At 42.2% G+C, this 23,153-nt stretch overlaps 1 protein-coding gene across 1 annotated transcript in view; it reads left to right on the forward strand.

The window, feature by feature from the left end:
- Positions 1-3,059, forward strand: part of EPHA4 (EPH receptor A4) — a 106,348-nt gene extending 103,289 nt beyond the window's left edge. The window contains exon 18 of the mRNA XM_050307974.1: positions 598-3,059. The gene's annotated coding sequence lies outside the window, so the exon portion shown is untranslated. The remainder of the gene's footprint in view (positions 1-597) is intronic.
- Positions 3,060-23,153: the final 20,094 nt, after the last annotated feature.

The raw sequence follows: 23,153 nt of genomic DNA on the forward strand, positions 1-23,153 counted from the left end.
CCTGACATTTGTACTTTCAGCAGGAAAAATTCTTTTGCATCTTAAATGCAGAGATAATTCAAGTTTCCTTGCTGTAAATCTGTTGCATTCTGTTGAGATCATCTTTTTTATCTAAAAACAAAATACACCCAATTTTCTGGCCAGTTTGTAAAATTGCTGTCTTGGAGTCTAGTAGTGGTAATTCAAAACAGTGCAATATTTCCCACACAAAATGGAAAACTGTGTCCCTATAGAATGAAAACTGTGAAGGCAGCTCAGATGCTGGGTTTTCAGCACTGCCACTGATGGTTGTGTTCCCTGCAATAAAATATGGCCAGTGAGGGGAATCCACTGGAATGTAAGTTTAGCTAGAAGAGAGCAGATGAAAAAAAAAGAGGTGGCACTTGTAAATATAAATAGATAGATAGATAGATTACATATCTGTATATAAGATATGCCATGGAAGCAAGGCTTTGAAATAGCGTGAGGGAAGCCGAGGAGGGACTGGCTACACACAGCAGGGCTTCTTTGGGAGATCCAGGAGCAGGGTTTCGGGCAGGTCTGTGTGTCTGTCTTGGCACATGTGTTTTAATACATTCATGTTCTCTTTTTGTGCAGGGAAATGGATTTTGCTTTCACGGCCCCATAGCCCGTCCTGTTGATCTTATTGACCATGGAGGAACATAGACTAGACATGAAGCCTTCTGGATCCACAGTTGCGTCTTCCATAGCACTGATTCTGGAAAACACATGCTGAGCAGTCATCGGTCCCTGAAGAGAGCGTGACTTTTACTTTCTCTGTCTTTTTTTTCTTCTGGGCCACCCACTCCGTTGTTTTTCTCCACTGAGCGATAACTGACTCGTTAAGACTCAGCACCCAGTTGTCACTTGAGGAATGTACTGCGTCAAAGCCCTGCAGACTTCTGGATTTTTTTCCCTCCCCTTCTGCCTTTTCTTCCTACCTTCAGTTTTATTTATATATTTTGTTATTTCCGCTCCTCATCCCCCTGGCTGTTACTGCTCCATCTCGGACGGATGCAGGGGATGGAGGCACTACACATCTTAGCAAGGACACCAGGCCAGGTGCCACAGCAAAGAACCCAGTTCCTGTGAGCTGCCTACGTACATTGCTGAAGTGACATTTTACACTGAAGGTGCCATTGCAGTGATATAAATATATTTTTTTTCCTTGAATGGATAACGGATTATTATCTCCTCTGAAAGGTGCGTATGTGTGGTTGTGTGCGTGTGTTTGCGTGCAAGTCACCTCGTGAACTGCCTGTGAATGTGCCGAGAACACCTCTGGAAGCGCAGGAGTCCCCCCGTCATACGAGAGCAGGCCAATAGCTTGTGTCTGAAATGGTAGCAAGAACACACATATTAAAAAAAATGTTTGAATTTCTGTATCTGTAAGTGTATTTTTTAGCTGCCACACTAATGAGTAGTTCCGCAGCCTGAAACAGGGGGCGATTTCAAGTTAGTTATTTGGACTTATGGATTGCGGGATCCAAAGGGTGCTAAAGGTTTTTGTTAAGTGTCATTTATTTGTACCAGTGCCCTGTTCATGACCAAGACCAACCAGTTTCCCAGTGGCAAGGTAGTGGAGGCAACCCCTGCATTTCTGTCCACTGGTAATCCTGAACTGAATTCTTAAGTAGCCTTTTTTTATCTGCAAAAATAGGATTTTAAAGACTTGTTGAATGCGAACAAATATATGCAATTCTTCCATTCACAGAAGCACCTTGCTCTGTGTGCAAGCTGTGAAATCTTGTAACGTAATAATCAGAACACTTCCCTGGTTCCCAGCACAGATAAGGGACAGTAATGCCTGTAAAGTTACTGTAGTTAGCGAGGGAGATGTGAAATGCGTCCTGTTCCTTGTGCAGGCAGTGAAGAGCAGGTGAAGTGCAGTAGACACTCTTTATTCCACGGCCCGAGGAGCAGTGCTGCAGGTTACTGGTTCCTACCAAGGAAAGCTTTCTGTGTTTGGAGAATCCACCTTAGTGTAGCATGAGGTAGATGGAGTGGAGCTGAGTGGAAGCACCCAGGGAACGTAGGGGCCGCCAAGTGCTTGGAGCAGGGTGGTTGACTCTCCCCACTTGCTCCCCGGCTGCTGGGGGCCACCAGTGCAGCCCAGGTGGGACAGGGGCCGGCTCTGGCAGGCTTTGGGCAGTCTGGATGTGCAGCCTTGAGCAGAGCTGTGGTTTCCTGAAGTTGCTTCTGCTTCCTCCTTGCTGACCCTGGGAGCTCGTGGAGCAGTAAATTCTGCCCGCTGTGGCAGAGGAGGAGCGGCAGGGGCTGTGGGAGGGAAGCGAAGGCAGCTGTGCTGTTGGTTGAGGCTGGGCATGGGCAGGGCACTGGGAGGTGCCAGCTGTGCTGGGATGGGTGGCCAAAGGCTGCTCCTGATGGGGCTGGGACAAGCAGAAGGCGAGTGCCATGGCACTGCTGCCCCTTGGGAGAGGAGAGGTCACCGCCAACCTGTCTCGCACGAGAAGCCTGTGTGTGTTAAGAAATTGTCCTGCTCACACACCACTGGTTTGTGATGTTTGTCCGGGTTTTTCTTGCTGTGCTAATTTTGTGATGGATCTTATGTATTAAAAATATATATGTATAAAATACGAGAAGCTGGTAAGTAACCAGTGAACAGGACTTAAAAAGCAGTATTTTTCTTTTATGTGACATTTTCATAACCAGAAAAGAAAAAAAAAATTCTGAAATACTAATCAGACAAATAAAAAGAGAGTGCATTTATTTTTTTGTATCACTGCAAGTATGTTGGAATATGCAAGGACTGTGGTTAAAATTAGAATGTATGAGGCATATTATAATTTAGTTCATACTGAAAAAAATCTAACAGCATTTCTTGGTTCGTGCATTTGAATGATCTCTGGGTTAGATTTATAGATTTTTCTATTTTGTTTTAATTTGTAATTTTTTTCCCCCTCCATGAATTTTAGGTACACATAACTTATGTCATTTATTTATGGTCTTTTATACCTAGTTTGTAAAATTGTAAAATAGCAAACAATGCAAACATTTGCATTTGAAAATAATAAAGTAGTTGCTGTACAAACCTGAAATGGACTATTTCTAATCATTGTATGTTTGTTTAATGTAGAGTTTATTCACATTAAATACAGATATTCACATTAAATTCACGTATGAGTACAGAATTCAGAGTAATAATTCTCCTAATAAAAAATCCTTGGTGTTTGCTCCAACGGGATTAATTCTCCTCAGCAGACTTCACAGCAATGCACTCCCAAAGTTCATTTGAGCTGCGTAACTCCCACGAGTACCTCAAAGCTTGTTGCTGTTCCTAGTTCATGTCCCGGCCTGTGTGGTGTGCTGGAAGAGTTTGTGATGTGGGAAGGATGCTGCAGTCAGGCTGACCTTGTTAACAGTATCAATGATTTCTCCTTGGTGACCCGGTAGTATCCAGGGGTGCTGTGCCTGAACAGGGTCATAACGTTGTTTCATTTGCACGGCTGGGATCGGCTGGGAATTGTGTCCCACCCCTGCTCCCTCATCTGGACTTTGCCTGGGACCTGGCATCACCTTGGCAGAAATCCTACAGTTTTCACAGCCAGGGTTTCCTTTGGGCCAGGGTTTCACCTCTCATGACCTTACTGCCGACTTACTGCCCTTGTTGGTCTCCTTGTGGGCTGCAGTTTGGGTCGGTGGGCTCATGCTGGACACTCGTGGCCATAGAGATGGAGATGGGGAAAGGTGTCAGGAGCAGCAGAAAATGGGGAGGGGCAGTTTTTGTGAGGAGAGCTCTAAACCAGAGACTGAGAGTGTGGGTGTTGTGTAAAGGATGTTGCTGTGTGATGGTCAAACGTGTAGGGGCACAAGCTGTGTGTTGTGTGTGCAAGGGTGTGATGGCCTCACCTGTCACCTCTTTGCAGTGCAGTGCTTGGTTTAGGACACACTTAACTGGCACTCTTAACTATCCAAATTGCACATGGACACAGTTCACAGGGGCCACAGAAAGAACTACCTCGTCTAGAAATTTTCTTAAGATTTTGACTGAGCTATTTGAGGAAGATTTTGAAGTAAACTCTTCTTGAATTGGGAGAGATTCCAGTGATGCCAGCAGAATGGTGTCGTAGAGCTCTGGTCCCCAAAAGCCCTGCCAATAGCACTTTTTTGTATTGTATTTTAAAAGCAAGTTCACTGTGTCCTTTTGTACCTGGGTGAGGAAGGCAGCTGACTGGGTCTTTCCTCTGGTGCCTGTCAGTCAGGTACTGAGAGAATGTGTCATGGTGGAAACACAGATTCCATTTCATATGCACAAAGATGTTTTACAAATTACTTAGTTTTACTGCAAAATGAAATGAGAGCATTTACATTTTTTTTTTTATGAAACAACTGTTTCAAAATATCCAGTGAGGATTGAGAACTTGGGTCCTCTCCCTCCTTTTGCTGATTCTCTGCTCGTTTTTCCTTTTAGCTCCCAAATCTAAGAAATCATCATATTGAAACTTTTTACCCCAGTGGTTTGCTTCCAAGTATATGGATTTTACTGAAATATTTCCTTACGAAAAAGACATTTTTTCTTTTCCAGCCCCTCACTCTTTCCACATGTTTGTGGAGTAGCATGAGGGAAACAAATCTATTTACATGTAAAGCCTATATATTTGCATCTCAGTGATGGTGTACATCCCTGTCCATGAGCTCAGCATGGAGCAGTGCAACGAACAGACATGGGGGCCATTGGAGACATGTCGAGAAAAGCAAAATTTTTTTTGACAATTGCAAAGAAAAAAAAAGGCATGTTATGCTCTAAATCAACAACATGATTAAAAGTAAAGCTGCGTTTGAGGCCTTGACCTCGGTTATTTTACCCTTTCCCTTGCAAGGAAGTACCCTTGGGCCATTGACTGATCCTCTGTTGAATGGGTTACAGACCTCTGACATATCTTATTTCTGGCAGTGGCCCTGAACATAATGCTTTGTTTACAGGAGCCTCTGAGAAAGTTACATGAATATGTAGAGTTTTTCTTCAAAAAAGTAAAATTAAAACCCTAAAGCATTCCATTCCAATCAGCTCAGTAAAATGTATTCTCCATGGGTGGATGGAGAGAGTAGCCACAGGAATATGCTACATTAACTTACTTTCATGTGTATACATACATATATATATGTGGGGCAATCATATCCCAGTAATCTGCTGTGGATTTCTAGCCTCTAACCAGACCAACAAAAGATAATGAAATCCTTGTTTTTATAGAGCTCTTGAACTTTTATAGAATCTTGTAATTAATTAAATGGGCTGAGGCATTTTGGCATTCTTTTTTGAAGACTGTTTTTAAAATGGAAAAAAAAAAAAAAAAAAGAAAGATAAAAACACTGGTCAGCATAACAAGACCACTGTCAGGAACCCAGCTCTCCTCTTATTTCTGCCAAGGTATCCTGCCTCCCCTGGGGTCAGTAACTAAACTCTCAGGGCTGGGCAGTTGGGGGTGTTGGGCAATTACAGGTGCAGGTAGGTGCCTACTGCCAAGTTTTTAGTGATGCTGTGGAGCTGCTTAGCAGAGGGTGCAGCAGCTCATGTAGTGACATCCCAAAAGTCCATCCTAATCACGTGGGGGAGGGATTTTTCAGAGGCAAACCATCACAGCAGGAAGCCATGTAAGCTCAGAGAGGCTGGAGAGCTGTGGAGGGACCTGTTGTGCTGCTCTCGTGCCTCAGAGCCTGCTGCAAACCCTGCCTGGAGCCAGACTTTGTGAGAAGTGCCCAAGGCAGGTCCTGCTCTTCCAGGCCTTCTTCCTTCCTGCCTCTTGTGGCCTGCACAGTCAGTCCTTCCTCACCATAACAATGTCACTGGGTTGGTGGCTTTAATGGGCAGTGATGTCCTGCCTCCTCCTCACCAGAAGCCATGGTCTGACCAGGGCCTCCTGCCTTGCAACCTGAACAGGGTCCAAGGTGTTATGGGGGGTCCTTTGGTCGGTGAGGTGGGAGGTGGGTGTCCCCTGCAAGATGGTCCCTGAGCTCCCGCTCATTTGAAGTCCAGGGGAAGGTCCTTAGCTCTGGAACAGCATCTGCATTTCAGCTGTTCACTGGCTGAGGCTGGACAAGTCACACATGCTCTGAAAACACAGAGCTGGGAGGTGAGCAGGCATCAGAGATGCTGGTTTTCCATAGGTTTAAATCCTTAAGTCCTTCAAGGATTCTGACCTCACATTTTCAGATGTGCTGTGGGGGTCTGTGCCATCTCATTGCCATCTGCCAGCAGGATCACCTGCAAACTCAACACTTACAAATTCAGTACAAGAATCCCCAGGGAAGCAATCCCCAGTTCATTGCTGACTGCATTAACCTGTGTCTGAGACCTTACCTGGGACTTCCCAGCCAGCAGATTCACAATGTGTGACAAGAATGAAAGAACATTTAAAACTTGTTAAAATTCCCTTGGAAACAAATGCTCCTGGGAGCTAAAAAAGGTTGAAATTGAATGTTGATGTCCTTCCCCAATTAAAGAAACTGCTGGGTTGAATGAAGCAGCATAAATGAATGGCCTAGGAAAGGTAAGCCTGACAATAATAAGGAAATAAGTATAAATGAGGATCTGGTCCTGCAGGTGGTATGAACTGATCTCACTGGGAGTGCCCTGACTTGCATCAGCTTAAGGATCTAGTCCTTAGCTACTTGCCACATGAAACTTTAGGTAATTTTGTTTGCATATTTCACCAGAAAATATATTTTAAAGTGTGGTTTGGCAATGACTCAAGTAGTGATAGCACATTCAGGTGGGTCTTCTTGTCTGTTGATTTTTTTTTATGTGGCCATTACTCATACAAATATTTGAAGTACATGTCGAACAATACAAAATAATGGTATCCAACAACAGACAAGAAGGGTTTCCGTGGAGTCCTGCAACTCCTGGCTTTGTCAGCTTGGTTTTCAGGTTCATGTTATGATGGCAGATGGGTTTTGTTTGGCCAAATGGTTGGGATTGCAACACAAAATCCTCAGAGACCTTTTCTGTCGTTTTTGCAGACTCTCAGAATGCTCCACTGTGTTTGCTGAAGAGGAGGGACATCTATGTGACATTCACCCACTTTTGATCTCTAGCATGCACAGATGGAGGAAAGCAATGGAGAACTCAACAGTCCCCTCATACCACTAAAGGAGTTTGAGGTTGGGCAGGCACACACAGACACGACCTGCTCCCCCAACAACCCAAATGAGCAGCATCGGCTCAGCGCTGCTTGTGGGAGCCATGGGAATGGCAGAGCCAGGGTCTTTGCTGGCTTTGCTGACCCCTCCCAGAGGGGAAGCAGCCTAATAAGCTGGCTGTTGTATTTTCAGAAGCACCAGCAGGGCAGTGTTGTTTCAAGTTTTGGAGGTTCACCGTTCTGCTCCATGTGCACTGGTTTGGTGGTTCCCACTGCACTGGGGGAGGCAGAGAGAGGAGCCCAAGCCCCAGCTGTAACTGAATATTTGCAGGAAGCAATTCTACTTTTTTGTGCCCAGGGACACTGCTTTCCTAAGTGTTACTAGGATTCAAAAATTGATGTTTATGAACTTTTCTTCCACAGGTGTTGCTTCACTTTTCACCTGCTTTTGTCTTCACATCAGGGTGCAGCCTGGCAGGAGCTACTTTTGACTTACCCAGGGTTTTGGAGGTGATTAGTTTTGGAGCCAGTTTATCATCCTGAACAGGTGGAAGAGATCATCAACAATTTTTAATCAGCTTTGAAAGTGGGTGTAGTTGATCCAAGAACAAAAAAGCATTCACCAACTGCTAAATCCAATCAACCGTGGGTGACTGATTACTTTTAGCTTTCTTAATTGATTGACTGTGGCATTTCTATGAAGGAGCTATTCTGAAACCCGAGGAAGTCCACACAACTGTTTCAATTCTGGGAATAACTTGTAAGTGATGTGTTAAACCTGTGTTTGACTTCAACAGTACTAAGTATTATGAGTAAAATATACAGATGAGTGTGCAAAACCTCTTCTGGATTAGTGGGTGGGTTTTTTTCTCTTGCTTAGTAACAGGTTAAATGGTGGGAGGAGTAGGTTTATGGATCCTTTGAAAAAAGTTTGAGGAGTTTTTCCCAATTAAAAGTTCCTGAAATATTGCCAATATGTGGCCATGGGCTTCCTGTGTGCATGGGCTTGCATGTCCCAGGACCACCCTTAGGAGACAATTCAGATAGGCTTTGTAATACCAGTGTTAGATTTTTACTGGTATTTTTACCTTGCTGGCAACTACTTTTACTTGCACAACTGAAAATGAACCTGTCAAGTGCTGAAGTACAGCTTCCATGGCAATGCTGCTGCCAGCATGTGTTCTAGGGCAATCATTAATGTCATTATTCTTTTATTTTCCACACAATAAGACAACTCCAGCTGGCAAAGAATGTGCATAATACAGGGATGCCTTTGGTATGATACAGAGCAACCTGTCAGAAGGTGACTCAGATCCAAACAAAGGTATGAGCAGGACTCGTTCATCACCCTCCGCTCTCAGATGTGTCTGCTAATGGGCTGGGACCAGGACTCATGTGGGATAGATGCAGAGCTTTTAAAAAATGCTTCTGAACCTGTGTGAATTTTTGCCACAAGTGGTCAGAGTCCCTGGGAGCAACCAACTTCCCTGTAAAGTGCAGACTTCTTCCTGGGTCAACCTCTTTTCCCTAAATTATTGTAACAATAAGAATTTCCTTAGGAATGTTTTAGTAAATAAATAACCTCTTTTTGTTGTAAAACAACGTAAGTAAGTCACATCAATCTGTCCCTGAGCTTGGATTGAGAGTTTGGGTGGGACTGATGATGAATTAAAACGACAGATTTATTCTCTAGGACTACTTTTTACTTGTGAACAGGGGTAGCCTGATTAAGGAAAAAGACAAATACACTGCTGATATTGCATCTTTTTGCTTCACTCATTTTCAACTATGTTATTTGACCTTCCATCTGTGGGAAATGCAACTGGTTGCCTTCACCATGATCTTTGCAAGGTGTATGAAACCACTAGTGGTCAACGTGTATCTAGATTTTGCCAGGTGAGGAAATTATCCAAGATGTATCCCAGCTGCTGGGCACCTTTTAATTGCAAGCCACAATTACAGTGCTCCTATGCTCTTGGTTCTCCAGCTAGCCAGCAGCTGCTTGGGAGGGGAGAAGGAACCCAGAAGGAAACAGTTCCCTGAGGATACAAGGTCATTTTTTTTCTCTTTGGGCTGGGTAGCAGGTCTGGGAGTTGTTACGGTATCAGGATATGCAAATGCTGTCTCAGTGTGAATTAACAGTGGAAGCAACTTGAGCCCCTCCTCCGCTCCCAGGCTCAGCCAGGAATGCACCCAAGGGGTGATGTTTCTGGGCTCAGATGCTGGGGAGCCACACTTCTGATGTCTTGGCTGGTGGTGCTTTTGTGGTGGGTGTGTTTTGTATCACAGTGGGCCTTTAGCTTAATATTTGCTTGGGAAAAACAGCAAGCAACAAACAAGTCTGACTTAAATCAGAAACACCTGCAAAATCATGCAAAGTTTGTATATGTGTTTTTAATGAAAGTGGGGTCATATTTTTTCTTGGGCTATAGTTTTGCAGTTTGTTGAAATATTACATGGTCTTTATTCCCTCCACCCAAAGTTAATTGTTGTTAAACACTGAGCCAACTGAAATAAGCTTTTGTTACTCACAGTGGAGGAAGAAAATCTGAATGGAATCTGTTTGTGTTCTAAAAGCACATACGGCCAGTTCTGGGCCTGAGCTCAGGTTTGTGTTGCATTGATCAAAGAAACCAGACAGAGCAACAAACAAAGCAAGGGTCTGGTCTGGGCTGTCAACAAAATCACTAGGTGCACTTGGCAGGTTTTACCTGACAATCTTCTCTCTCCAGAAACCTGCATATTTTCATTACATTAGCTGATAATTACTCCCCACACTGTTATCAGCAGTGCCAATACTGAGTTTCTTCATCTGTGCTTGGGACTTCAGTCCTTCAGTCCACTCATTCACGATGCAGACAACCTGAAGTAAAGCTTTGTCTGATGAAGTCCTGGTTTATTGTGGTTTTTTTTATTTTTTTATTTCTTCCTTCCTATGTTCATCCCAAATTAATCATATCTCCCATTCTCCAGCTCCCACTTTTTTTTTTTTTTCTTTTCCATCTTTAAACCTTTCTCATCTCTTACTCTTAAATTGCCACTGATGAGGAGTTTCCATTTTCCCAAGTCCTGAATGCACTGTGGTTTCCTGGCAGCCCCACCATAGTTTCAGGACCGGAGAGGCTTGTGCTTGTCATGGTGACACAACATCCCTACAGTATCTAATGCAGACACAGATACACTTCACCAAAAAATGAAAAGCAGCTCTGCTTAAATTGCTGGGGAAATAAAGACAATGTGCTGTCAGGCACTGGAATGCTTCCTCCCTTTGTTCTCAAACAAAGCATTTATTAAACACCACGCACGTTCCTCCGTGTGTGCTTCGTGTTCTGAGGAGGAATTTGCCCCCCATGTGTGACTGAGGAGCTGGATGTGGTGTTGTCAGCACACACAGGGCTGCCCAGCCACTTCTAAGTGTTCACATAACCCAAACAGCTCCCTAGCACAGGACAAGTCACCAGATGATTTTTGTAACACTAAGTCTTATTTTCTTCCTGGAATATAAATCTCTTTGTTCATTCATCCTTTTCCTTATTGAGTCTAATTTTATTGACTGTCGAACAAACTTACACTAATGCTAAGTCCTTTCTGCTTGTATTAAAAAGGGATTTCCATGGATTTATAAGCTTACCTTTTTTAATCAGAATGCCATGTTGGTTTATCTCATAATCTTGAATATCTCATTACCAGCAGGAACAGCATATGGAATCTTAAATTGAGCAACTGAAGGTCTCAGTTGTGAACAAATTGTGTTCATTGTAAAGTCTGAGTCTGTGCAAAAACCCCCCATGCCTCTCCCACATGTAACTGCATGAACCAACATTCATCCCTTTAGATTCAGTGACTTCCAGTGGAGTGTTTACCAAGGGCAGTATCGGACCGGTGAGATTGGAGCTGCCTTGCTTCATTTGTTTCATTTTGCAGTTTTTTCTGTCTTCTTTGGCATCAGTGTTGTGTCCTGGGGCTTTGGTTCAAGTGGAACCCAGCTAAAGCAGCTGCATTTCAGCTGTGTTCTCATTTGTAGATGATATCTAATATCGATGGTCTCGCTCTTTTTGTTTATGTATCATTTTGTAAACTAAATGGTATTGTTTTAATAGCTTTGCTGAGGAGCACAGCCAAGCATTCAGCTCATGAACCATCCTCTTTGATTCACTGCTAGTTGAAATTCAGTGTGTGACTGAGCATCTGAGTTGCATGGGATTTTTTTTTCTTTATGTTGCCCGAATCAATCAAACTTTCTCAGCAAGAAACTCTAATTTAAAAGAAAACACAAAACTGAAAAACCCTGTTTATATTCTAAGGCCTGGATTTCTAGGTGTGCGAAGCAGCTTTAAAGGTGGCTTAAGAAGCCAGCTGGAGTTTTCCTGGCATGAAATAGCACAGTTAGTACAGTTTGTCTTCCAGCACTTTAGATCAGTCCCAGCACTGTAAGCAGGTATAAATCTGAGCAGCCCTGATGAGTGAGGAGGTTGTCTCTGCTTCAGTCTGGGCTCCAGGCTGTGAAAAGTTGGTCTGAATGTAGGAGGCAGCTGGGACAGAGCTGCAGCCAGGCTGAGAAACAAAAGGCAAGCCAAGAAATAGGAGGAGAAAAAGAGCAGAGGAAAAACTTTTAACACAAAAACGTGGAAAAAAAGCATGTCACAAAGTTTCTCAAAGCAGAGAATTTGCTCGTTTTTAAAGCTGTCATGTTGAAAAACAAAATCACAAATTAACAGTGTTAACTTTGTTCTGCAGAATTAAAATCACATAACTATATTTACTAAGTATTGAAACAAAAAATAACCTAAGATCACAGAGCTTTTTGTGTGTTAAAGAGTTCAGAACATGGACAATGGACCCAAGACATCCCTGGATGTGGCCTGAAGTGTGGATGTTTGTAATGCATTGCATACATCCCTCCATACACATCTGATCTGGGGCTGGCAGTCTGTGCTGTTATTTTACTTGATTTGTATATTTTAAAAGCCCCAGCTCCTTCCTCACTGAAGATGAGGAGATTATTTTTTATATTTGTTTTAATTGGACGTGGGTAAAACAGATTCTTGACAAAGCAAAAATCCAAACATTTTTCTTTCTATTGCTTTTTAGAGAACAAATATTTTTAAGGGTTCAGAGGGCTCTGCAAGTCAAATGTCAGAACTGGGAGATAAAAGGTGGAAAATAAAGGGGAAATTATGGCGAAGGAGAATGGCAGAATGCTGGCTGGGAAAAACAATAATGGATATTATTGCCTTCTGAGTAGAATGAAAGGGCTGTGCCCTTGGCTGGTGTTAATTGGCCCAACTCTTCTAAAGTTGGTAGAGGATTGATTCACAGCAGTTGTAATCCTCAAGTTAAATCCCAGCCCCACTGGGAGTTTTATCATTGTCTTCAAAAGAAGAAAGATTGTAACCTGTGTGTTATTTTATTCAGTCAGCTAGTGAATCTCTTAAAAACAAAAGAACTGGGCTCAGCCAGCACTCCCCTGGGGGAGGGGTGGGGGTCAGACTGCTTTAAGAACTAGAAATGTGAAACTAGCTCTCTGGAAAAATCGTCAAAAACCTTCCAAACAAGCCTTTGTCCAATTTTAGTAGTTGGTGGTTTTTTCACTGATATTATTCAAAACTGCTGAATTGCACAATTTTCAAATCCAAGCCAGGTGAGAACTTCAGCTTTTGGCTGGTTTCCTAAGAAGAGCTTGGGTCTCTGTCCAACCTACGGCAATGAATGCTGTGTTTTCACAGAGCTGGGGCAGACAACTGTTATCAGACACAGGAGCACACTCAGAGATTTCATTTTTACTACGTGGCATGCTCAGGAAGCAATTGCTTATCAGAGGATAAATTCAAGGAATCCAAACACCCCCATGTGATGGGGGGTGATGAAATTTAATGACAGGAATGACAAAAAGAACAGTCCTCGACTGGACTAAATCCCTGCCTGATGGACTCAGTGTGGGACTGGTCACTGGCTGTCCCTATGCAACACTGCTGAGATTTCAGAGATGCCACAGGCCAAACAAACCCTAAGGGGCAGAAAAACAGCACAGAGCTCCCATTTTGCACATTTTGTGGTTTTTTTGTTTTTGTTTTTTTCCCATGGTTTGTAACTCTTGAACCATCAGAAAACTGCTTTTAGATTACTATTCAGACTTGGCTTGGCAGTTTCAAGCATAGTATCCTAATTAACTATGTATGCAGAATATTGATACATTCCTAATTATCTTACTCATGTATGGTGAATTTAAGGTACTAAATTCAGCATCCCTCAGGAATAAACTTGGCTCTGTTCCTCAGGCTCTGACTGAAACAGTGCAAGAAACATCAAAATCCTGCTGTCAACACCAGACAGATACACACAAAGCCAAGACAAACTCCCCTCACAGCACAGCACACATCCGTGCACGAGCACACGGGAAACAGGCACAGAAAAGCAGTGTATGCATGGTTCAAAGATGAGGATATTCCTGGTGAGGACTAACTTACTTCCTTTGTGTCTTTTTTCCTGAATTTTTTTTCTTCTTTTGTTGTTGTTGTTGTTGTTGCTGAAACGAAATGTTTGGTTAAAAACTCTTCCTTACCATAGAAATGTGGTCTCTTTAGGTGCCATTGACAAAATATCTAATGTTTGGGGACATTCTGTTTAAAAGTAGGTTTAAAATTAGCACAGCAGTTTTTTTGCAGGACTTCGCTTGGTTTTTATTTCTTGAAAGCAAGAAGAAGAGTAACTGCTGTGTCAGAGTAGTGGTATTTTAAGGGCTTTCATAAGGCAAAAGACAATGAAAAACCTGGTTTATTTTTTTGTTCTCTTCATGTTTTCTCTGTATTTTTTCCTCTTCTGGTGAGCCTTTCCTGTGAAATTGCTCCTAGGCTCCTACTTCGTGCAGTTGTGACCTTCTCAGCATCACCTGTATTTTCTGTTTTATTTTCCCTTTTTTCCTGTACTGACTTTGTAACTAGATTTTCATTCCTCTCTTTGTTAGATTGCTGCCAATCCCTGTAGTGTCTGAGAGCTGCAATATTTCATGCTATGATTGTTTTCTGTAATTGTATACCAAATACAGGCTGCTGTTTTACTTGATGAGAAATGAACAGTGGTCCACAGCCATCATTATCCGAAAGCTCACTACAGACTTACTAATATTGGCAACGTTCTTGCAGCAGTGCTGGTAGCAGAGGGGAGGGTAAGGCTCATGCCTCCAGCTGCAGCATTCCAGCTCCAGACACATTTGTGGACAGGGGAAGAACAGGGATTAGGCTCTGTTTGGAGAGAAGGATGAATAATTATGGTGAACAGAGATTGGTTGGGGGTGTGTAGAGGGTGACTTTCCTTTTGGTCAGCGTGAAACGATGGCCTGTTTTCTCTGCTAAGCCACATCACTTCTCCTTAAAGCTCCTAGTTGCTTAGTCTGTTCTCAAACAAGCAATTGTTTTTCTGATTGAATATTAGAATAAAAAATAATCAGAGACATCAGAATTATATGTTCAGATTCCACTTTTTTTTTTCCTTTACATGCATGGTCAATGTCACAGGAACCCCAAGTCTGTGAAAAGATGGGCTGAGACCTCAAAGCTCTTTAATTTGCAAATTTTATCTGGGAATTTAATTTAGGAATTATTAGTGAGGGGCTGTTTGGGGGTTTTGCCTGTGTAACAGAACTGTCCAAGCATCAGATTAACTTTGTATGGGGACAGGAGTGTTGAGGAGAGAACAGTCCCTTGTAACAGCAACTCCCTGCTGTTGTTCCACCAACCTAGCCCTGTGCATGAGGGCTAGCTGGAACCTGGTAGAGAAGCAATTAGTTCAGGTAGTTTTGTAATTTAATGTAAATCAGCACCATGCCCCTGACAGTAAACCTGGGCAACTGTAGACATTGAATCCAACAGCAAGACAGTTCAGATTGCAGATGCAGAGTGGAAGCCATTCAACATCAAATTGCCACAGACTTTAATGAGGACAAGAAAAGAGCTGGAGTCAAGAGGCTGTAATAGGAGAATAGCCCAGCACACCGATACTTCTCATGGCCCCTGCTTAGCTGGCTCTCGAGAAATGGGTCACCAAATGCTGTGAAGGCTGGTGCAGCTATCAATGCTAGTAAATAGCTGAAGCCCATTTAATTCTGTCCAGCTTAGGGAGTTAAAAATTCCATCACATCTCGCCACAGCTTCCTCTTCACGCTGCACAGCCACTCCATAAATCCACACAGCTCTCTCCCTCTTATCTGAATAGCAATGCAGTTATTAAACAAATTGTAAGTCTATTTCATATCCTTTTTACTACTTTGAAAACTGCACAATATAAGGCTTAATAAAAGCTGAATGCTCCAAAACTGCTCTTAGAACTGAAAATATGACTACATCAAAAGACTTTACAAGGGCAGGATTTTAATGGCTGAATAATACGCTGGAACAGAGCAGTAATTTCTTCTCGAATGCTGGGATGAATTATTTATGCTTTGACAACATTATGTGTCTCTAAAGCAGCTTTTAGTTATTCGCCTATTGGAGGACACAGCTGATCCTGCTGCCCACTCTTGTAATTACATTAACCTCTTGACACTACATGACAAGCTTTTCCTGTGAACTGCGATCAATAGCCCATAACTGCTACCTATTTAATAGGGCCGTGGTTACACTTCAGTTCAGATATAATTAGCTCTTTTCCCCCTTCCTCTTTTAACAGAGCGTGGAAAAAGCCCATGTTGTTTAAATTTAAAAAAAAATACACACAACAAAATAAAGGCTGTTAAGGAAAAGAATAAAAGCATTCAGATTGCTGAATAGGCAAGTAATATGTTCCCTGAGTTTGGTTCAGAAATGTGCAACCCTTCCATTAGTCCACATCTGCATTTGAATGGAACTGGAAGCCATAGCACATGAGGACTTTTAGGAATCAATTACAGAAGTGTTGGTACAGGTGGGCAAGGCTGTGACCTGATACAGTTGAAGCCCACACTGATAATGAGATAAACGAGCTTCATTTCCGCTCTGTTCCCACCTACCTTTCACAGAGCAGAGCACGTCATTGCATTCCACTGGGGCTTCTTGTCTCAGGGATATATTTAGATTCAGATAAATGCATACAGGGTTTGAAATGAAGATGTTTGACTAATTGTCTTAACACTTTTAAACAAGTAAAGCTTTCTTGCAGCTAATGTATTTGCTGTTTGAGCTTTATTATGGACTATCTGAACAGACTAATGAATACCATGCGAAAGACAGAGATTGATCTTTTTCTTGATGTAGCAGAAATTACCTGTCCAGGAGCCTGCAGAACACCTTTTCATTCCTAGATCTGTAGGTAGATGGCCATGCTCATGCCATTGGCCCAGACAACATTGTCCTAGTTGTAATTTAAAAGTTAATATTCTCTATTCCAAATAATTATTTACATTTTCATGTGCTACTTTGCAAAATGGCCTTCAGGAACTAAAGAGATTTTGTGGGGGTTTTTTATTTAGTTTTTTTTTTTTAGTTGGTGGGTTGAACACTTTCTGCTGCTTCTCATTTTAAAAGGACAGGATAAACGCTAGTAATTAAGTTTAATAATGAAGAAATCAAGTCAATGAGCTTCTTTCCATATCCTTCAAGGGATTTCCAACCAGGTTTGCACCAAGAACAATTAATGCTATCAAAGCATGACAAGGCAATATTGGTAATGAAAGAACCTGGGTGTTTTCTCAACAGAAACATGCCTCTCTAGATCTGTGAACCCTTCCAGTTGAGTGCCTTTATGTTTTTTAGGAAACTCGCTCAAATTTCCACTTTGGGGAGTTAGATGCTTACATTCATGTAACATCTGGGCCTTAGGACTCGCTTCCCATCTCTGAAATTACTGGGAAATATTCTTTACTTACTTGACTTTACTGGCAGGAAATGTTTGTGGGTTTTTTTTTTTTGTGATCATGCCTGTTGTGACAAGTTTTTTAAAATGCAAAAATTACAGACTCTACCTTCAGTTTATAAGTAGTTATTCCCTAACCTTCAGCTTCTAAGTAGTTATTCACTAAAGAAAATATATTCACTTCTAGTAAAAATAATAGATCTTATTTACTTGTGTTTGTACACTTTACTTATTTAGGTGGTGCTACAGATCATAGGCATTGCTGAGGCTCTGGGAGGCCTCATGACCTTGATAATGCCTTGTTGTCACTGAAACAGGACTTAAATGACTCTGTGACATTGGTTCTCTGTAATAGGGGTGAGGTTTGATGATTAACAATGTGTAGTCCCAGGAAGGCTTACCTTTGCTTAGTAAATATTTTATTTCCTATTTCAAGACAATAACAAGGCCATGGTTTGCCCTGCCCTCAAAAGCTCAGAATAGAATAATAGATATGAAAGCATATTTCTGCTATAAAAACTTCCTTATCAGTGTGTGCAGTTGGTATCTGGACACATTTTTTTTTGCAGCATAGATGGATTAACAGAATTGTTAATACTATCCTAAATTAGAGTAATAGCCCCGTCTGAGATGGTAACCAAATGCTCCTGGGAATAGCACTGGAGTAATCAACCATAAGGCAAAGGTTCCAAGCAAGCTCTGAAATGCCCTCCCACTTCTCCCAAGAGACAAAAGGCAAGAAAGAGAAGAGCTGAATTAGCAGTTAATAATATATAATGAGTTAGAAGTTTAAAGTTTATGATGATTCATAATTATTATAAGAAACCAGTTTGTCAATTCATGAATTCAAGACAAGCTTGTTTTCCTGCACGCTGCCTATTGCCACTCGCTGTGGTTGTGAGGTGTTGTACTGCCTTTCAACAGAACTTCATTTTTGGAGACATTTTTTTCCTTTCCTTCAGCATGTCTCTCAAGTAAGCAAAGTGTTTGGCTAGGTTTTCTGTTCCTCCTCCTAAATCTAAAAGGAGAAAAAAAAAGAAAGTATGCCAGTCAGATTTTCTAAGATATTTTTGGTAATAGAATTTCCCTCTCACAGATTTGTTGATCCCAGTAGCTGACAAGGTGTGTTAAAGCAAGTTCTTATAGAACTGTTGTCCTAAGAAAAATGATAGATTATCTGCTTCTCTGCACAAGGCAGACATCCTCTTTTTATGACTTCAGAGTATGTCAAAGGTTCTCAAACATGAACCTCTTGTAGCCTTGACATTCTTGAGAATAGACTGAGGGAAAGAGAGGTAAAGGACCTGAGGGGAAGGCAGGGAAAGGAGGAGGAGGAAGGTTGTTTCTCAGAGAAGGCTGAAGCAAACACCACAGCAGCAGAATGGATCAGTCTGTCTGAGACAGTGACATTTGGGAATGCATCAAATAAAAAAAAAAAAAAAGGGGTTGTTTAGCAGCTCACTGAGTTCCACAGTAAACAAGCCCTATGGCCCAGGTGGAAACAGTGAAAATTTTCTTATTATTTCTGTAGATTGGTTCTATTAAGATGTTGGAAGAACTCGGTCTTTCTTTGAGACTCCCCTTGTGTTATTTAACATGTTAGCTACAGACTCCCTACCAAAGAAACCTTCACTTATTTAGAAAAAAGGGAATGTTTCACTATCCCCAGTTTACAAAGTAGGAATTGAGGGAGACTAAGAGGTAGTTATTTTATTAAAGGTCACTCAGACAGCATATGACAAAGCCAGGAACAGAAGTCAGATCTTTAGGATCACAAACCTGTTCTTTAATGACAAGGATATCTTTCCTCCTGCATTTTTGCTGCTTGGAATGGGCTGAGAAACCCTTCATAACTGCAGATTTGTTTAATGGTATTACAAGATTAACACTAGTCATCTGGCTGGAATTTTCACTAACAAGTCATATCACTATGTATTTATTTAATATGAGATAACCTTTCATTTTCCTGCCGGCACATATTTTATTTCAGAGATACTAAGCTGACTAAACTTACAACTTCCATGAGTGATATGGAATTTGAAGTTAAACAGCACACTGTTTGTTACCTTTATAACTGATAGCAAAAGGGGTTTCAGTTCATAATTAAAAATAAAAAAATCAACAGCTTGTCAGCATTAAAGCGAAGGAAGTCTTCATTGGGAAATGCACAGCATAGCTAAAGCATTTATGCACCTACTTATTTTCTTGCACACCCATGTGATTAATCTGTGTGCTATCAGCTGGGCTCCCAAACAATGATTTCCTCAGCTCCCTGTTGCACAGAGCAAGGCCGGTCATGAAATGAGAGAGAGCTGCTTCAGTTTTCCTGGGCTTTTATTTTTGCTGCAGCAACTGGCAGATTCTGGATTGTTAAGAGCAGGGTGTTTCTCATCCTGCCAGGCCTTTTCCTACAGCCCCTGCCAATTTGACCTCATAGTGGGGTACTCTGGTCTTTGAAGACTGAATGAGCTGAGAATGTGGTTTTGATTATTATCTCTTAGCAGATTTGGCACCTTCATCTGACATGGGGAAGGGGAAATGAAAATCAGACCTGGAATCACCTGTATGGCAATGCAAAGCACTCCTGTTAGGCTGGCAAGACAGAAAATTGCAGGGTACATCTTGAACGTAGGCACAAGTCCATATAAGACAATATTATCCTATTTCAAGGCAGCAGAGGAAACTGGTGCATCCTTTTCTCAGATAAGAGGGTTCAGACACCTTCCAAAAGCACCTAATTAAGTCTGTGAGCATTCCACTGAGGTAAAACTGAAAGTCATAGAAAAAGATATTTCCCCCTTGTGTGGCAACCCACCCATTATTTAACAATGGTCACCTAAGAATGGCAAGCAAGTGATATCTTGTGTCTCCATTGAGATGTTACAGGAATAGTATTCTATTACAGCATACAGCATCCATAATGGCTTGAGAGATACATTCTCTGTATCCAGTGTCCATTTTAAACAGGGAAGGATGACTATGGTAACATGATCACACTATCCATAGCCTGGGACTTGGGATGCAGCTGGGCTGCTTCTATTGAAAGAAAACCCTTGAATCCAACAGAACAATTTGCTTCCAAATTTGGTTTTCTATTGCATTATTCCAGAAAGAGCTGTTGCTTTAAAACAGGACTTCAGCTGCTGTGTAGCAGCTGTCTGCAGCAAACAAGCTATGAAGTCCACCAATTTGTTGAGGTAAGCAGAGAGCAGGCGCTCTGAAGGGAAATGAAATCTTGGCCCTGCATCCAGAGAGAAGTTTGAGCTTCCTTCACTCAGGATAGGATTCACCCCTGCTCCTGTGTCCCAGGCAGGAAGCAAGGTCAAAGGGAGAGACTTGCAAGATCCCTGCAATGCCAGTGAGGTGAAACAAGCTGCTGAGCGTTTCTGGGCTCCTGGGCATGATGGCACCTTGCTGGGCATTCCCTGTGCTTAGAAATTTCCCTGTGGGACTGCTTGTCCAGACTTCCAGTAGGATTTTCCTTTCATCTATTTCATCTCATGCTTCTCATCCAAATCAAGTAGATCAAATTATATATCCCCCCCATATCTCACAAGTCTCCTCACTTGATTGTTATCAACACTGTGTAGCCCAACCTAGCCTCCTACAAAATAAAATACGTAAAAATCCAGGAAAAGTATATTTCCAATGTACTTTCCACATTTTTTTCATGGTGTTTAAGTGCAGCCTCTGATTACTTTTAAAGCTCATTCATATTTTAAAATGAGTTGATTAAATGTTTCATGAATTTTACTTGCACTTTAGTTAACACTTCCATACATATTGGTCTCTATTACATTGTTTGCTCATTTTATATTCAGTCCTGCAGCTGAAGGAATTGACTTCCACGTGCTCTCCATGGGTCTATGGCACAGATTGCCACAGAGTGTATAGTATTATTTTTGCTTCTTAACTAGATGAACATAATCCTCCTAATCACATTCCTGTGGGAACGATCATGTATAGAAAGTTAAGATTTGCTTTTTCAAGCATTCAGAGAAAGTCTTATAAAACTCAATTTTCATAGTAATTGCAGAAAGCAAAGGTATCACAGATACTAATATAGCTGGAGCATCTTTGTGTTTAAATTTGAATGAATATTCCTATGAGTTTTCTTTATTTCTTGAGTGGTTTTGCATTATTCACCCCAATCCACTTTTGCCTATGGTCAAAATCTAATTTATCAAGTTGTTGTTATTTCCACAGGTAGATGTAACTCTTGAGCTGAAAATAAAATGAAATGTACTATGGAAAAATGCAAACTTATATATATGAGAACAAACCTGTCTGCAGCATGCTCCAGATTGGGAGGGATATAGCAAGAAATGATGTAGTAAAAAGACTTGGATTGATTGCTTCCATAAATTTAGCTTTGATCTGCAACGTGGTATAACAGGAAGAAAGGCTAGCACAGTTTGGGGCTGCATTGATTGGAATGTGTCCTGGAGCAAATAAACCATAGATTGGGCCTTGCTTTAACTCCTTAGGGTTTTAGTGCCATGGGTTTTCCTGCACTTTAGCTGCCCCCAGGCTTTCATAGTGGTTTTCCTATGAAAAAAAACCACTTTCATAGTGGTTTTCCTGGGGCTTTGATAACTCTGCATGCATCCTCGTGTACTTGTGTTGGGGATATCTTGTAAAGGTATCAGTGACCTGAAAAATTGTGATAACAGAGAAATAAAGTGGTCTGGAAGGACTGCTGTATAGAGGTAAACATAAGGGGTTCTGGTAAATTACATGCTTAGCAGGGTAGCAGCCAAATAGCAAAATAATGCAAAATAAAGTAATTGATATATATAGAAGTAAAGCAAGGATTCAGTCACACCATATAAGCTAGGATATAATTAGGAGCAGCAGAATGAACATAAAAAGAAAAATCTAATTTGAATATTAGGAAAAATATTCTGAACTGCCTTTAGCCTTTCAAATAATATCCCAAGTGAGGCTGTGGGGGATTCTTGAAAATTGATCCTATAGGTATTAATTAAAGAGCCAATAAACCTGCAATCGACAGCAACCTTATCTCTCCTGAAGGGATTGCCCAAATGATCTGTGCAATGTTTTTTTTGTCTCTATCACCTCTGGCTTATGCAGATAGAGGAGAAAAGCACTAGTGGTGTCTTCAGCACAGGTGGTAACCTGGCTGCTGGTGAAACATTGAGTCCACCAGCCCTGCAGACGCCAAATGGAAAAGGGCAAAGAAAAGAGGCATCGGGAGGTGGAGGAGCAGAAGGCCCTACTGAGAGGTGCATCAAGGAAAGAGAAAGAAAAGTGCCACTGGGGCTTTTACAGAGCGTAAAAGTGACAGAAACCTGCTTGGAGGTAAAACATGTGGTTGTTCTACTGGTGCTTCCTGGAAGCCCCTGAGGAGCAGGTACAGGGGACTGAGTACCCTCCCTCCTCACACAGCCCCACGGCTGCTGATCCTGTCCACCCCCTGGACTAACCATTCCTTCCAGCCTTGGTCATGTTATTGCTGCCAAGCTCGCCCTTGGGGAATGCATTGCCAAGAATGTTTCCATGGAGCTGGGGTGGTGGGTCAGGCTGCCCAGGGTGTCCCAGGATGGGAGCACTTCTACTACTCTTCTACTACAGCCCCCAGGTGCTCACCCAAGCCCAGCTCGGTGCCACCACAGCAGCCTCACACTGTGGGGCAGTGCTGGCTGGGCTGGCAAGCAGGACCAAAAAGACTGATAGGATGGGAAAATGAGGGAGAATTTGGTGGAACTGATAGAAATTTTAACACCCCTGCAGACAAAGCTGGGAGTGGAATATTTCCAGTCAGACAGGAGGTGGTGGGTGCCCTGGGCAGGGCTGCCCAGCCGGCCGTGGCTGCTGCCCACGACTGAGGCCGCGAGTGAGGGACTGAGTTGGTGCCTCTGCAGTGCTCCATTCTCTGAGACATGTATTTTAGCTGCAGTGGGTGGATTTCTCTGGTTTGGGGTTAAGAAACACAGGGAGGGCTCCTGATAAAAAGCTGCTGGGGGCCAGGGGGATGCTTCCCCTCAGACCCGCTGCCCGCCATTTTGGAAGGCTCTGCCCGGCTGCCCTCAGGGAAATGCCATCATTTGCAAAATGCAAAGGAGAGGTAAGCGGGATTTCATCAACACAATGCATCCTTGTTTCCCCGAAGTTTAAAGTGTGGGGTTTTTTTGTTTTTTGGGGTTTTTTTTTTTTTGGGGGGGTTTTGTTTGTTTGTTTGGGTTTTTGTTTGTTTGTTTGGGTTTT

This window comes from Myiozetetes cayanensis, unplaced genomic scaffold (genome assembly GCF_022539395.1).
Source record: "Myiozetetes cayanensis isolate MyiCay16 unplaced genomic scaffold, myiCay2020 scf13, whole genome shotgun sequence".
Lineage (NCBI taxonomy): Eukaryota > Metazoa > Chordata > Aves > Passeriformes > Tyrannidae > Myiozetetes > Myiozetetes cayanensis.